This window comes from Arachis hypogaea, chromosome 10 (genome assembly GCF_003086295.3).
Source record: "Arachis hypogaea cultivar Tifrunner chromosome 10, arahy.Tifrunner.gnm2.J5K5, whole genome shotgun sequence".
Taxonomy (NCBI): domain Eukaryota; kingdom Viridiplantae; phylum Streptophyta; class Magnoliopsida; order Fabales; family Fabaceae; genus Arachis; species Arachis hypogaea.
The window spans coordinates 101,053,081-101,070,250 of record NC_092045.1 but is presented as its reverse complement, the minus strand read 5'-3'; positions in this window follow the sequence as shown (position 1 = coordinate 101,070,250).

Here is a 17,170-nt window from a genome sequence, read left to right as displayed (position 1 = left end):
TTTTGATAAATGTATGACATTCACCTAATAAAAAACAACAAAATTAGTTAATAATAAGTCAATATAAATTTTAAATGTATGTACAAAATTTTTGTTTATTGATTATGAGTTAATTTTTGTTGTGGTAATAACATATATTTGATCTTTTTCAAATTGTAGTATGATATATCTACTTTAATATATGCTAGTATATTATCTTTTTATTTATTAAATATGTTGTGATAATAACAAATGTGATATATATAATTTTAGTATTTTAAGAAAAAATTTCTATACTAATAAACTCGGCCTTCAATAAAACAAAGATATCAAGCTAAAAGGAAAAGGACACCCAACAAATAGAAGGGGAAAAGAGGTTTAGTTTACTAGTAGTAAAAAGTTTTAACATCTTATTTAAACCCAAAAAATAAAAAATCCAACAGCAAACATAAGTGGACAACTGAAAATCCTTTTACCCGAAAGCTGCTACCAATAACTCTTGTCTGGTTATCCTAATTATTGTAAAATTTAAGACGAGAGAAGTGTTCTTTTCCCAAAGTAGAGCATATCTTCTTCTTCTGTGACCAACCTAATTAATTAAAAGGAAAAATGCAGAGCAACAATTTTGTTAATTTGAAAAACGGAAAGGGTATATAATTAACTAATTGTTTATTTTATAAATAATTCTCAGCTTCTTGATGCACATAACAATTTTTAATTCTGTTGTTATAATTCTAATTAGTTTTTTTTTGTTTACCGTATTTTTCAATTTGATCGACTAAAAATTAATATTGTTATGAATTTAAATTTTATTTAAAAGTTTATTGAATCAATAAATTTTTAAGACAAAATTTAAATTTTTACTATTTATTTAAAAGAATAAGTAAATTGAGTATTGACCATTCAACTAACTTAAATTAGGTATAGTGCTGACTAGTTAATTACTTGTTTATCACTATTCAGCAACACTTTGCAAAGCCTAAAATCGCGCTTCAAGTCGGCATTGGCCTTTTGCAAAGATATTATATCAATTTATTATTACTACTAGTCTACTACTACTATACAAAAAAACATACAGGTAATAGAGGTATAGTGGTGTCCTTTCCATCATTTATGCGATGGCCATAGAGCTTCATGACCTGACCACACTTCACATTACTCATGGGTCATGCCAGTTTTAGCTGTCATAATCGCCATTTCATTTCTTTTCTTTCTTTCATTTATTCATCCTACTCAGTACTCACATAGCAACAGAGACATTTATGCTATATTTACTTCCTTTCTTCTATTGGACAACAACAAAAAAATTCCTGCAAACTAAGTATAACTCAAATATCATAGTTTTTTTATACTCATTTAAAAGATACAAATTTTCTTATCTTTAATTAAAAAAAACAACAAAAAATTCCTTTCTTATATTTAGTTAATATATAAATATATTAGTTTCTCAAATACATATTTAGAGGCTAAAAATTTTAGATATAAAATTAGGATAAATAATATATTTTAATATTATAATTTTTGATATTTTTTAAAATTATAAAAGATACATAAATCAGAGGGTTCGGATATAAAAATAAAAGGGTTCAATTTTTTAGAATCGGACGGTTCGGTTTATATACTTTTAAAAAATCAGATAGTCCAATTTCTACTTCTTAAATTATTAAATCATCCACATTTTAAAGAAAATGCCACAGCAGCTCACAATTTAAAAAAATACCATTATTAATCAAATATAAAAAAATCGCACATTCAGACATAAATTAATTTTAGAGAAAATTTCACTCCCCTCTTCTGCGAGATGCTAAAATGACACTTCCCTTCCCTCTATTTTATAAATGTACATTCTCCTCCCTTCTAACTTTTAAAAAACCTCTTCTTTAATCCATTTTAAACTTTTTAAGTGGATTAATATTAACTTTATCTATTTTTTTATGAAAAAAATTATTTTTTAAAAAAAATACCCATTTGCAAAAATTTTATTTTTTATCATTAAATTTTGCTTACCAAAATACTCTTTAATAAATTATTCTTTTATTGATTAAATTGTATTATTACTAAAATATTTTTTAAAAAATTAATAATTAAATTATTTTTTTCTAAGATACCTAGCCTTTAATAATTTTTTAATTATTAAATTTTGATTTTACTAAAATTTTTGTTAATAATTATCTTTATATTTACTATTAATTTTTTTATATCAATATATATTATTTTAACATTAAATAAAAAAATCTTACCACCGTTAATATGTATAACAATTAATATATATTGATATTGAGAAATAATCTTACTAAAATTTTTTATTTAATGTTAAAATAATATGTATAGATATAAAAAAAATTAATAGTAAAATATAAAAAAATTGTTAACAAAAATTTTGGTAAAATTATAATTTAATAATTAAAAAATTATTGAAAGATATTTTAAAAAAAATAATATAATTATTAAATTTTTTAAAAAATTTAATTTAATCAATAAAAGAATACTTTATTAAAAAATATTTTAGTAAGCAAAATTTAATGATAAAAAATAAATTTTTTGTTAATGAGTATTTTTTTAGAAAATATTTTTTTCTTTAAAAATAGATAAAGTTAATATTAGTTAACTTAAAAAGTTTAAAATAAATTAAAGAGGAGGTTAATTTTTAAAAGTTAAAAGAAAAAAAAATGTATATTTATAAAATAGAGAGGAGATGAGTGTCATTTTAACATCTCGCAGAAAAAGAAAGTGAAATTTTCTCTTAATTTTAATATGATTGCAGATCTTTGTGATTAACTGGAGCATAATCCATTTTCGTGTTTAACCAAAATGTGATAGTCACAAAATTGCTAGGAACATTTTGAAACTATAAGCCAAAAGCAAAATCTTTCTTGCGATTTGGGTATTTTAAAATTAAAAAATAAAAACTATAAATTATTTATAGATTTTTATTTTATAAATTATTCTCCCATATTTTGGTAAAATATGAAAAATTCTAATATTTTTGAATTTTATCTTATATTTAAAAAATTCAACACATTAAAATGTGTATTGAGCTGCTTTTATTTTTTTTATTTTTTATCATTAAATAAAAAAGATAAATTAAATACATATAAGTAGTAATAAGCCATTTGTGGCTAAATATAATATAGATTATGTTCTATGCATGTGGCTTTATTTCAATAGTTTTTTTTTGGTTAAAAATCTTGACTTAATTAAAGAAAAGTCATTATATTGTTGGTGGACTTAAAAAAAATTAGAAGTCAAATCGGTACCCAAAAGATTCTGACGCTGACAAAATAGTACTTCACTTTTGTTATTGATAAAATAGTCCCTAAAAAATTTTAAAATTTGATAAGCGTGTCCCCGAGCTCGCCGGAGCACATTTCCAGTGAAAAAGATGCTGAGGTGGCCACCGAAAAATTCAAGATGGAATTTTTAATTAATTACCCAGTTCAACTTAGAAAATCCAAAATCCCCAACCCTAATCCCCCCTCCCCAGTGCACCCTCTCACTTACAAGTTGCCCTAAGCTCGGAAATCTTTCTGAACCTTAATCCAGCAAAAGATCTTCCTTTTTCATCACACTCTCTCACTTTTTCAATCATGAATTGCTCCAAATTTTCAAATTAATTTACAATTTAAAAAGCAGAGGAGGCAGATTTAGACAAGGCTAGAAGCAAGAAGCAGATTCATATATAATAATCAAAATAAAATAAAATAAAGCTTAATATAGACACCAATGAAGCAAGAAGTAGATTTAGACAAGGCCAGAAAAAGAACACCAAAGACAGAGGAGGCACGACACAACGGAGCCAAGATGAAATATAGACAGAGGAGGCAGGGCAGCAACTGGGGACAAGCAGCAAGCAGATACAAGCGGAAAGGTTGAAGGACGCTGCTGCTATGTGTGTCTATTTTTATGTTCAACCAGAAGGAGGGAAGCGAGCCACCGCGAAGCACAATAGTGAAGGTTGAAAGCGACCATACCGTGTCAGAAGAGACAGATGACGCTGGCAGACGCAGAAGACTCAACGATGAGATGACGACCGTGTAGTGTCGGTGATGTTGGATCTGTAAGATTGAGAAGGTTGAGTTCCGTTTTGGGAGAGAGTGAGTTGAGAAGGAGAAATTAGGATTCAAAGGGATAAGGGAATGGGATTAGGGTTCAGAAAGGGGGATTTTGGATTGGGAAAGTGGGAAGTACATTGGGGAGGGGGAATTAGGATTAGGGAGGGGGAGGGAGGTGTTGGGAATAATACACCATTCCCCCTTGAGAAAATACCTTTGACAGAGAAATAAAATAGACACAATCACAACACAAAAATTTAACGTGGAAACTCCAATTACCGGAGAAAAGACCACGGCCGTTGTCAAATGACAACCAGAGAATATCACTATGTGAAAATTGTTACAACACATAGACTTCTTTCTCTCTGACACCGGCACCGCAGTACACCCATACTCTCTCAAAGTAAATATCTAACTACACCTCACAACACTCTCTAATCAAAGAGTATAGAGGAAAAGAAAAATCAGATACAAGCTTAAAGTGTTTCTGACTGGTGCAAAAAACAAATGGAGAACTTAGCCTCATATTTATAGCCTAGGCCACCCACTCCATTTGCCATCCTAAGCAATGTGAGACTAATTCAACCAAATCCTAACAATCTCCACCTTGATTGAAATAGTCACACATCTTCAGTTTCCATTGTCAACACCGACAATTCTTTGCTGCCATTGTCTATACCGACAATCATAGTTAAGAGAACTATCATACTCCACCATGAAAGTATACTCACTTGGAATTAGACCACTCCAAGAATTTTGCCTTGGTACAGATCGAAACCTTGCTGAAAATTCATGGTGCAACTTCCAAATTGGCTTTTCCTGAAAGTTCTTCAGCCATCGACCTAACTCCGCCACACACCTTGCATCTCAACGCTAATCAATGCCCGTGTGCAATTGTGGACCCGATTGCCACAGCTTATCCTTATCCATGGCAGTGCGGTAATACCACGATGATACTTCTTGTCTTCTAGAGAACATCATCTTTCATACCAGAGATCTTCTCCTTCAACGCCTTGTGCAAACCTGATTGTATCAACACATCCTTGACTTGTATTTGCCACAAGCCAAAATTGATTCTTCCATCAAATTTCTCTATTTCAAGCTTCACAGCACTTGAATATCCTGACATTGTTGCAACCGTATACTGGAATAGTATAACTCAACTGTAGACCGTGTACTAGGAAGGGTCCTCAGGAAAGAGAGGTGGGTCACAATGGACACACTTAAATACCAGGTCTTTTCTTAGCCAGAACCTTTTTAAACTGCACTCTCACAGTGTCACACTACCTTCCAGCAACAACAACAGCAACCAAAGATCAACCTCAAGCCACAGGACAAAATTCTTTTCTGATGTGGAAGGTCAGACTAGGTTGCAACCACAGAGCATACTAAGAATAAATCCCACCAAACCGAAGCTCTAATACCACTTGTTGGGAATAATACACCATTCCCTTTTGAGAAAATACCTTTGACAGAGAAATAAAATAGACACAATCACAACACAAGAATTTAACGTGGAAACCCCAATTACCGGAGAAAAAACCACGGTTGTTGTCAAATGACAACCAGAGAATATCACTATGTGAAAATTGTTACAACACATAGACTTCTTTCTCTCTAACACCGGCACCCCAGTACACCCACACTCTCTCAAAGTAAATATCTAACTACACCTCACAACACTTTCTAATCAAAGAGTATAGAGGAAAAGAAAAATCAGATACAAGCTTAAAGTGTTTCTGACTGGTGCAAAAAACAAATGGAGAACTTAGCCTCATATTTATAGCCTAAGCCACCCACTCCATTTGCTATCCTAAACAATGTGGGACTAATTCAACCAAATCCTAACAGGAGGGATTAAGGTTGTGGAGGGGGGAGAGTGCATTCAGGAAAGGGAAGGGGAATGGGAGAGTGCGTTAAGGGAGAAGGAAAAGTGCATTGGAGGAGAAGGATTAGGGTCGGGGTGGATTTTTGTCATGTCATCAAAACGTAATGGCCATGTCAGCATTGTGCGTGCTTGCCGGAGATTTGTTCCGGCGAGCTCGGGGACACGCTTGTCAAATTTTAAAATCTTTTAGAAACTATTTTGTCAATAACAAAAGTCAGGTACCATTTTGTCAGCGTCAGAATTTTTTGGATACTGATTTAGTGTTTGCCTCAAAAATTATTTAATTGAGTAAAGAGAATTTAAAAATTAATTACAAAACATTGACAACTGTCATAAAAATATGATAAAAATAAATAAATAGGAGAAGAGATTTATGTATGAGAATATAAAAAAATTATATTTTGATGATATTTATAATATATTTACTTAGTAATATATGGGAATAAATTTTTTATTACACAAAATGATATACAAGAATTCAATATAATAATTAGGATAACGTAAATTTATAAATTTGGTGTATCTCAATTTTTTTTATAGACGAAGGTTTTGAATTAAATAATAATAAGGTATTATTGATCTAATCCACTTACTAACTAGTGAAAATACATTATAGAGACTTATGCTCTATTAATTGATAATGTTTCATACTCCAATATATATGATAATGATCTATTATGACAGAAATTAATTTATGAATAAAAGTTAAAATGGTCATGTGTTAGTATATTGTAGTATGTTGTGTAATCCATAAATGTAGACCTGATGAAGTCAATAACTTATAAAACGTAGGTTATGTTTTGACTGATGAAAAAATAAAACAGCTACAAAATGCAGCTTGTGTTTGACGGGAGAGGGGAACGAAATCTCAAAACGTGTCTTTGCCACCTGCATGTCGACATGACTCACAAAATTGACCATCTTCGAAGCTCCAAAACGTTGGCAGGTTGCAGAGTAAATCGCAGGTTGCGATTGGCAGCCTCCCCACCTGCATGCATAATACATGTATGGGAGAGTGGTGGAGTTGGTGTTTAAAAGCAAAACGCAGGCCATGAGCGTTTTATCGTTTCACTTTTCATTGTTTCAAATTTTCACTTGCTTGAGTGGTATAGTTTAGAGAGGGGAAGGGTTGGAATTGTAGGTGAAAGGGGATAAGTGGTGAGAAGAAGAATAAGTGCAGGTTTGAACTTTTATTTAGTGAAGAAGTAAAAATGTTTCATAATTTTATTTTATCTAAAGAACATATTATTGAATATTTAGATCCTCCTCAATGAATAAGTGTTGTTTTTATTTAATTTTATGATGAATAAATATATTTATTTTTATGTTCTTTATTTATGTTTTAATTAATAAATTTATTGTTAATTTTATTATTATTATTATTATCATTATCATTATTAGGATTAGTATATTGTTAACTTTTTATAATACTATTTATAATAATAATATTAATTAAAAAGTTATTTTTTAGTAATAAATAGGACTGTTTAATAACTTGTTATTATTTTTTAGGATAATAATAAAAATGTGTCGTTATTAGTATTTTTTTAATATAATAATAACTGTATGTAATAGTTAATAGATTATTAACAGAGTATTATTTTTAAAGTTATGATTATTGTTATTATTGTGATTAGTAATCTTATTATAATTGTTATCATGGATACGATACTGGGTATATTATTATTATTATTAGTCGTTATTATGCTTAAGTCTGTCAAAAAAAAAATTGTTATCACGAGTAGTATAATAATAAAATACTGTGTAGGATAATAATAATAAATTATTAATATTTTTTAATAATAAATAAATAATACTATGTAATAATAATAATAAATTGTTAATATTTTCTAATGATAAATAAATAATGTTAATAATTTTTTATTATTTTTTAATAATTTATGATTATTTTTTAAGATAATAATAGTAATAATACTGTGTAGTTATCGTTGTTTATTATTATTAAACCATTATATATAGAATACTGTATAATAATTATTATTATTTCGTAATAATAAATAAATATTATTATTATTATTATAATAAATTATTATTATTTATCATCAATGTTGACATCGTCGCCAACCGCATTCATCTTCGTATCCTATTCAAACTCAACGTACAACTCTATCATCGGCACGTGAAATTGGGTTTGTTGATAAATATAGAACACCCGCTGCATGCATGCGTCGTCATTGATGGACATTAGTTGAAACTGTATCATTCCACTAAATATTTGTACAGAATTTTTGTACAAAATATTGCTCACTCTTTTCGAAATGTAACTTTGTATGTTCTCACAAAGACCATTTTACAACTCTACAAAACTCATGATACATGGAATAGCAAATGAAAACGGACATTCACATACAAAAGTCACTCTTTCGTGTGTGTTTGATATAATCTCACTGTTCAAATACACTCGCATATTTGCAATACCTTCCATAATTTCAACCTCATCTAATCTGATTTTTTTTGACAATATTAAATGCCGAAAAAATTCACTATGTATCATTCAAATATGAAAGAAAGAGTAATAGGGGTAGAAGAAGTGAAGTGAGGACACTAACATGAGTCTCGCTTCGTATTTATAGGCAAGGCTGTTGTTTAAAAATTTTTTTAATTCAAATCGCAAGCTGCGTTTTACAGCTTCCAAAAATTTTTCGTTCCGAAAAAAAACAAAAAAAAAAACATTCCTAAATGCAATTTGCGTTTTTACTACGAAAAATATAAAAAAAGTTGATCTCCAAATGCAACCTGCGTTTTAGGCCAAAAAGAAAAAATAAAATATTTTAAATTTTAAAACATGCTAAACGTTGCCTGCGTTTAGTAAATTTCAGAATTAAAAAAAAATTTAAAAATCCAAAACGTAGGTTACGATTGCCTCTGACACCATAGGAGTGAATATTTTTGCTAAGCCTCCATTTCATGGTGTTACACCATGTTTTTTTTTTTCATTTGCAAAAAAATGAGCCCCATTATAACATCTATAATAATAACTGAAAGACGTTGTAAGTATAATTTGATTCGTAGATATCCATGATATAGCTGTGTCATTAAATGTAAATAAGTATCCTGTTTAGGATCTATCTTTATAGAGATCAGATAGATAACATACATTTGTATCGCCAACTAGTTGTGACTTAGATCCATAAAGATAAAATAACCCCATATCGGTCGTTCCACGAAGATATCAAAACACATTTTTATTCTATTCCAATAACTTCTGGTTGGAGAAGAACTGTATCTCGCTAATGAGTTTACATCAAATGCTATATTGTAATATGCATTATCCACAAGATACATTAGTGTCACTATGGCACTAAAATATGATATTTTAAGATCAAGTAGTATTTTTTCATTTTCTTCTTTTGGTCGGAATGAATCCTTCTTCACATCTAGTGATCTGACAATAATTATGGGTTCTTATTGGATGTAATTTGTTCATATAAAATATTTTTAAGACTTTTTTTGTATAAGTCTTTTGATGAATAAATATCTCTTTTGTTACATACTCGATCTGAAAACTGAGACAAAATTTGATTTTTTCAAAATCTTTCATCTCAAATTCTTCTTTCAAAGTATTTATGATTGTCGGGATATCTTCAAGAAATCTAATGATATTTAAATGATCAATATACACAGAAATTATAATGAATCTTGATGCAGATTTTTTTATATAAACACATGGATAAATATCATCATTTTTGAACCTCTTTTTCATTAAATACTCTATAAGACGATTGTACCACATCTGTCTAGATTACTTTAAACTATATCAAAATCTTTGTAACTAACTGAGTATAATCCTCGAGAACTCTCTTTAGATAATTATGATATCTTTAGTCCTTCAGAGACTCTCATATAGATATCACAATCTAATGACCCATATAGATAGGATGTGATCACATTCATTAAATGCATATTTAGCTTATGATATGTAGATAAGCTAATCAAATATTTCAAGGTAATTGCATCAACTATGAGAGAGTAAGTCTTCTTATAGTTTATGCTAGGTCTTTGAGAAAAATTTTGTGCTACAAATCGAGCTTTGTAGCATACAATTTCATTATTCTCATTTTGTTTTCTCACAAATACCCATTTGTATCCACCAGGTTTCACACCTTCAGGTGTTTGGACTACAAGTAACAAAAATTTCATGTTTTGCAAGTGAGTCTAGCTCATTTTTTATGGTTTCTTTTCATTTTTCACAATCATCCATTCGTTGACGGTTTTTTGTTAAAGATCATCATTTTCATGCATAATATTTAGCGTTATACATTATATGCAAATATATTGTCGATAATCATGTTTATTCAGCTATATTTTTCTCATGTAAATACATAATTTATTTAGATCATATCATTTTGACAATTTTCAGGTGCCTGAACATATTTCAATATTTCAATTGTGTCATGACTTTGGAAAACTACGGGTATTTTAACTATGTCTTTACCCTCTTCAATAGGAAGAATATTTGTTTCTTTACCACAATTTTTTCATTCTTTTACAAGGATTTTTATCTTTAGAACCGATATATATATATATATAGACACGCACACACACATATAATAATTGAAAGAATATAATATTCGAGGAGTCTTAAAGGATAGTTGAAGCAAATATATATATATATATATATATATATATATATACACACACACACACACACACACAATGAGAGTAGAGGGTCAAGGATAAAAAATAATCAAACCAGGAGCTCAGCCTACGAAGCTAAAGCTGACCGGAAAATATATACATACATACATATAAAATCCGAGTCCCAAAATACACAAAAAGAAACCCTAGTTCTCCATGAAACCTCTATGAGGTGCAAAAATAAATCAAAGTTTATAAGGAGAGTTCTATACATATGGATATATCTAACCAGAACAAAATATAATATCCCAAAAGTTCCACTTCGCTGCAGAGAACTCCAGACGTCTAGTGAGGTGCCTCTTGATCTGCATATGAAAAATACAATTATCTGTATGAAATGAGAATTGGAGGTTCTCAGCATGGTAATGGTGCTGCATACATAAGATATAAGGTCTCGGAAAAGTTAGAAGCAATCCTAGAACTCTGACATTCAAATTTAAATCTTAAAGTTTATAAATTGAAAACATTAAACAGGGTAGGTTATCTAAGGTTCTAAATCTTAACTAGACTCTAACTAAAACCCTCAACTCTTCACCTCCCTCCACAATCCTCTAAAACTCCGGTAGAATCACACAGAGAAGCAAAACAGACAAAGATAAACACAAGTAGAATACAGATACAGCAGGAAACAAATATAGCAGGTAAGCATAATAATCACATAGACAAGCTCAAGTAATGCACAATCAAACAAAACACAAATATGCATATGATGTATGCCTTTCTTACTGGCCGTGAGCTCACATGTCGGTTACTTTGCCAGAACCCGACACACCCAGTAGCTAGCCCGGATATCATCTCTCTGACATGCCTTCACACTCTTGGGATATAGTGCTTGTCTCACTCTCGGGATATAGTTCCTACCACACTCGTGGGATATAGTGCCTGTCGCATTCCCTGAGTTAAATTGTTTCCACACTCTTGGGATATAGTGCCCACCATACTCTCAGAATATAGTGTCCATCACACTCTTGGGATATAGTGCCCGACACATTTCCCATGGTAAAGTGCTCCTACACTCTTGGGATATAGCGCCCGCCACGCTCTTGGGATATAGTGTCTAATACATTCATGGGATATAGTGCCCGACACACTTTATAAACAGAGAGAAAACTTAAACATACTCAATCATCAACAATCTCAAATCAGGCCTCAATTATCATGTTCATCCATTCAATATCATTATGGCTCCTTGGTGCACGAAATCGCAATTCCGCACAACTAACCAGCAAGTGCACTGGGTCGTCCAAGTAATACCTTACGCGAGTAAGGGTCGATCCCACGGAGATTGTCGGCTTGAAGCAAGCTATGGTTATCTTGTAACTCTTAGTCAGAATATCAATAATTCTCAGGTTTAATTGTGAAGAGTAAAAGAACATGAAATAAATACTTGTTTTGCAGTAATGGAGAACAGGTTGAGGTTTTGGAGATGCTCTATCTTCTGAATCTCTGCTTTCCTACTGTCTTCTTCTTCATGCACGCAAGGCTCCTTCCATGGCAAGCTGTATGTAGGGTTTCACTGTTGTCAATGGCTACCTCCCATCTTTTCAGTGAAAATGTTCAACACGCTCTGTCACAGCACGACTAATCATCTGTCGGTTCTCAATCAGGTTGGAATAGAATCCAGTGATTCTTTTGCGTCCGTCACTAATGCCCAGCCTTCAGGAGTTTGAAGCTCGTCACAGTCATTCAATCCTTGAATCCTACTCAGAATACCACAGACAAGGTTTAGACCTTCCGAATTCTCTTGAATGCCGCCATCAATTCTAGCTTATACCACGAAGATTCTGATTAAGGAATCCAAGAGATATTCACTCAATCTAAAGTAGAACGGAGGTGGTTGTCAAGCACACGTTCATAGGTGAGAATGATGATGAGTGTCACGGATCATCACCTTCATCAAGTTGAAGAACAAGTGATATCTTAGAATAGAAGCAAGCGTGATTGAATGAAAAAACAGTAGTAATTGCATTAATCCATCAAGACACAGCAGAGCTCCTCACCCCCAACCATGGGGTTTAGAGACTCATGCCGTAGAAGATACAATAAGAAATGTGTAATGTGTCATGAGGTAAAGATACAATCTCAAAATGTCCTATTAATAGTGAACTAGTAACTTAGGGTATACAGAAATGAGTAAATGACGTAAAACTTCACTTACGGGGTCCCCTTGGTGTGTTCTTGAACTGAGCATTGAAGCTTTCATGTGTAGAGACTTTTCCTGGAGTTAAATACCAGCTTTTGTGCCAATTTGGGCGTTTAACTCCAATTTTTGTGCCAGTTCCGGCGTTAAACGCTGGGAATTCTGAAGCTGATTTGCAACGCTGATTTGGGCCATCAAATCTCGGGCAAAGTATAGACTATTATACATTGCTGGAAAGCCCAAGATGTCTACTTTACAACGCAGTTAAGAGCGCGCCAATTGGGCTTCTGTAGCTCCAGAAAAACCACTTTGAGTGGAGGGAGGTCAGACTCCAACAGTATCTGCAGTCCTTTTTCAGCCTCTGAATCAGATTTTTGCTCAGGTCCCTCAATTTCAGCCAGAAATTACCTGAAATCACAGAAAAATACACAAACTCATAGTAAAGCCCAGAAAAGTAAATTTTAAATAAAAACTAATAAAAACATACTAAAAACTAACTAAAATGTACTAAAAACATACTAAAAACAGTGCCAAAAGCATATAAATTATCCGCTCATCACTCCTATTCATCAATTACATAACATTTTTGCACTTCTCTATCATAATTCATCATATCTCAACTTTCTTCACTTCCAAGTTACCACCCCTTTTCATAGTTTAATCTCTTCACTGTACTTAAAACTAATATTATTTAGGGTCTAAAAGAGTAAAAATAAAGATTTAGAAATTTAAATTCATGTTAAAAACATGTGCTTCGAGAACACGCTGAGTATGCAAAAATTTCTCCACGTATCGGAACCACTGATCAGCCTTCAAAGTGTTGACATACATTTCCGTTAAATTGAGGTGGACCACTCTTAAGGAAGTTAGTAAAGATCATAGATTTATAACCTTGTCCTACGTTACTTGTACCAGGACCAGAGTACCTGTCTTGATGTCCTCGCGTCGATTCAATCATAAGACTTTCTTTCCGAGTATCTCGCCCGGATCCGTGAGACACCATTTGGTCCTTGTTCACACCAAATAATTGATATCAAGGTGATCAGTCTCAATATCTATCTCAAGTTTAGTGCTTTTAGAGTCCCAAATGCATGCTCACAAACAAGTATACTATACATATCAGATATCCTAAGTAGCATATACACAGAATATAAATTATTATGCCCCAGAAGCATAATCAATCCGTCTCTCAGGCTCTGCAAGAACGAACTGCTCCTGATACCATAATGTAACACCCTACCACACAAAACTTTATACTTAAGTTGTAAAGCTGAGGTGGTGAGGTATTATACGACCTCTAAAATAAATTATATACATAATAATAGTTGAAATGAATTTATAACGAGGAGCCTTGAAGGAAAGTTTAAACAAAAGTCGCAAAACGGGAAGCGTAACACTCACGTAAACAGATATAGGATATCAAGCTCCTAACTCGACCTGCGAAGTTAAGGTCGGCCAGAGAACATTTACATATATATGTACAATCCCATGTCTCCCAAAATACTTAAAATAAACCCTAATTCTTCATCAAGCCTCTATGAGATATAAAAGTGAAACATACACAAAGGAGAGTCTAAACATAAATAGATATATACACATACATAGCCCAAAATCAAAATACATCAACCGACTTCGCCTGCAAAAGAAACTCTAGACTCTTAGTGAGGTGTCTCTTGACCTACATCTGAAAAAGACAACATATGTATGGAATGGGAATCAGGGGTTCTCAGCATGGTAATGGTGCCCACAAACATAATATATTGGTTCCGAGAAAGCCAGAGGCAATCCTAGAACTCTGTCACTTAAATTAAAAACTAATTATACTTTAAACCAAAAACCAGGTGAATTATCTATGATACTTAGGTTCTGGTCCAATTTTAACTTAACACATCAATCTCTCCTTCTTCCAATGCTTCAAACTCCGGTGAACTACCCTCGTCACACCTTTTCCATACGAGGGGTCTCTCAGTTGCACAGACATACAATTCAAGTAAGGAAAGCACAAATAAGATACAAATGCAGCAAATAAATCAGATAGTAGTTAATTATAGTTAAGTAATTAGGCAAACTAATACAAATACATACTCAAACAAATCATACAAATGCACATGATGTATGTCTGTTCTACTGGCTGTGAGCTCACGTGTTGGTTATACTGCCAGAACTCGACACATTTCGGTAGCTAACCCGGATGCCGTCTCTCGTCTGCGCATCTCCAGGAGGAATAACATCGGGGGATTAGTGTCCTGCCACCTTCTCTTGAACGCAGACACCAGGGGGAATGAATCAGAGGATTAATGCTTTACCACCTTCTCCTAGTGAGGTCGTGCCATACCGGTCGAGGGATTAGTGCCCTACCACCTTGCAGACAAAGAGAGAGAGAATGTGAGAAAAAATGTCGGGGGATTAAAAATCTCTCTCTCTCTCTCTCTCTCTCTATATATATATATATATATATATATATATATATATATATATATATATATATATATAAAGGCAAGAAAATTATTCTTGTATGCGCAAATTAGATATTAAAAACTTACTTACTTAAATAGTATTCTAAAAGAAAATATAAGAAAATTATAATTACCTCTTTCAAATGATAATTCTGTGGCAATCATAATAGCTTTGTGAATTTTTCTTTCTCAAGTAGTTGTGTATATGCAAATTAATTTTTCCTACAAAATATAGAAGGAAAATAAATGAATAAAGATAGTCGCATCCTAATTAATAACTAAAATTAAAACCACATTTTCTAGAGAAGGGGAAAAATAAAGGTAACTGGTATTTAGAATCTAACCTCACCATCTGTCTGAAGTCCAGAATCTATGCTGACATCAGGTATCCTGCGTACAGTTGAACGACAAAATTGCCCCTGATAAGCCCTCCAACTAGTTGCAAGGTCATATGGGGAAACCCTGCTTGATTCAACAAGAACTCGATACTCTAGAACTTTACCATTATCAAGCCTAAACAAAGTAAGTCTGTTTTCCTCCTGCAATTTTGCCCCAAAGAGCAGGCGACTTAGACCCTCCTCAACAAAGCAAGGTGTATCAATGTGCTTGGGTTTAAGGAAGAATTTAAAATCAAAAGCTTTTGAAAATCTCAAAAAACCAAATGTGCAAGTTACAATGCAGTCCAGAACACTAAAAAGAACATAGTATTACAGAGAGTAAGAAAGAAGTGGAAGTAAACTTTTATGATTGAAAAATACTTTTTATTATAACATAAAAATGCACCTTTCATGTTAGTTGCAGCTAATAATTAAGGAGTTTTTAGAAGTTTTAGTATTTTTTGTGCATTTAGTACTAATCAACCACATTTGCCTGGAGCTAGAATTTATCATATCTAATTATACTATTTACTAGCTTTGAAATTTGTCAGAAATGTTGTATCGCTAATTGTTGTAGAACAAATGATAAAAGCATGTAGTCCTATTTGGTGCAAAAAAACTTATGGCTTGGGGTCCCATTTGGTTTCTCTATAAAGGACTAAACAAAGTGTCATAATAAAAAGATTTATATGAAGTTGAGCCAAAGTTTTATGATCTGTTGCCACTCATCACACTCATTGAGTGAAAGTCAAATTAAATTACCAATACTAATTAAGCAGAACTATAAAGATTTGAACTGATGAATATATATAATTAATAAGATTAAAATTGGTGGTCTTGGAGCTAGGTCTAGACTATATTCACATTGCTCAGAACCGCCATAACCATTAACTCTTACTTCATTGCTCAATGCCAGCAGCAACACCAGTGCCACCTAAAACAGTATATCAATTACAGATTCATTTAATTTTTAACCATAGATAAGAAATTGAAGTTAGATGAAAAGAAATTCTCAACGAAGATAACAGCCAAAGGAAATATTATAACAAGACTTCTCAATGATTTTTTTATTTTGGGATTAAAGAGAAAATTAGATAGCAGAGGAGAAATACAAAGGACAACAGATTCTCTTTAAAAAAAATGAGCAATCAGAAGAAAGGGTCATCTAAGAAGTAAACAGCAGAAAGCAAAAATCAAAGATAGTAAACTCAATGAATTTGCAAACTCAATGTCACATGGACATCAAGCTAAAGTAGACAATAATAAAAACAAGTTATACTTATCTAGTAAATTGCACAGTTGTAACTTATTGTTAATCCCAGAGGTACCTTCGAAGACCTAATCAATGTAGCAAAACAGTGAATAAACTTCATCCCAGTTTTCATGATAGCAGCCCTAAATGATAATAGCACATGCATATTGGAGTTAGGCAGTAACCACTCACCTGAACAACAGCTTTCTCAATCAAATTGCTCCTCGTCACTTTCAAAAGTTCTTTCGAACCCTAAAAGTTTCTTCCGAATCAAAATTGGCACTAGATCTGAGAAGACATTGGCACCACCTCAATCACAAATCACATAAAGCAGAAGCTACTAAAGACATTGGCACTAGATCTGAGA